This window comes from Triticum aestivum, chromosome 7A, assembly GCF_018294505.1.
Source record: "Triticum aestivum cultivar Chinese Spring chromosome 7A, IWGSC CS RefSeq v2.1, whole genome shotgun sequence".
In the NCBI taxonomy this organism is placed as follows: Eukaryota; Viridiplantae; Streptophyta; class Magnoliopsida; order Poales; family Poaceae; genus Triticum; species Triticum aestivum.
This window is the reverse complement of record NC_057812.1, coordinates 734226526-734227837: the sequence shown is the minus strand read 5'-3', so window position 1 is coordinate 734227837 and position 1312 is coordinate 734226526.

Genomic DNA, 1312 nt, shown 5'->3' with positions numbered 1-1312 from the left:
TTGGAAGGCTTGGGATCCCCTGAAATGCATTTTTTTCCTTTGGTTAGTGGTCAGGGGGCGGGTCTGGACAACAGACCGTCATGCCAAGCGAGATTTAGCACATATTGATACATGTTGCTTCTGCAACAACACGCAAGAATCAACCCATCATCTCTTCATCAGCTGTAGCGTAATTAACATCATTTGGTGTTCGGTGCTTCATTGGGCAAATCTAAGCGAGGCCATTCCCCAAAATGCTGCCTCTCTCCAAAATTGGTGGAAAGAGGCCAAAACTTGAGTCCAGGACTCCAGCAAGAATTCCTTAAATACGATGGTACCACTAATTATTTGGAGCATTTGGAAAGAAAGGAATGGAAGAATATTTGGAAATTCCCATAGGCCGCATCAAAGAGTCATTGATCCAATCAAAATTGATGTGGGGCAATGGGCGGAAGCTAGTCTAGGTCGTTTTGTAATTCATTAGTTAGCTTTAGTTCTTTGTTGGTAGTCTGGTGGACGAGGCTAGGTAGGTTGTTTTGGTTTTCCATGAGTTCACTGCTTCTCTCCTCTGGTTTGTTCCAATTTGTAAAAACGGATCATGTGCTTTCTCTCTCTCTTCAATACTCAATGGTATGTTCAAGGATGAACATGCAACTCTCCTGCATGGTTAAAAAAATAATCGAGAACGTCAATAGATTCCCTCCAGTTGATATTCAAAGAGACCAAATTAACCAAAGCTATTCTTACTCCAACAATACTCAATGGTATGTTCAAGGATGAACAGCAAGAACGAGCTGCCATTCGTTAAGTACAAGGTAGCATTTCTTTACAAAAAGAGAGAGGATATGATAGCATTGGAAGATCAAACTGTATGTTGTTATAGTGAATGCATAGGAGTATCCAAAATCTAAAACATCACCTGACAAAATGAACAAGAAAACTATAGAGGTTTTCCATATGAGAAAAGAAGTTCAAACCAGATACATTAATTGATTACAAGCTAACAAAATGATAGCAAAAACCAAGTGGTATAATAAGATAAAAAAATTATGACAAGAACGCGGCATCCCTGCCATCTTGTCGCAACTCCCACACCAACTATTTTTCACCACCACCGCGACAACAATTGACGCCGTCGGTAGTTGCACCGCCGTGGGGTGATGACGGTGTGCGTCCAGAGCTAGGTGTTGACGTAGGAGAAATGAAATTAGTGGTCGTACCGCAGGTGCACCCACAGGCCCTCCCCATCCATGAACTCTGGAATGCATATTCTGCACTCCGAAGACAGTAAAGCATGCTGATGCTGATTGGGTGGTTGGGGGGAGGTGTGGAC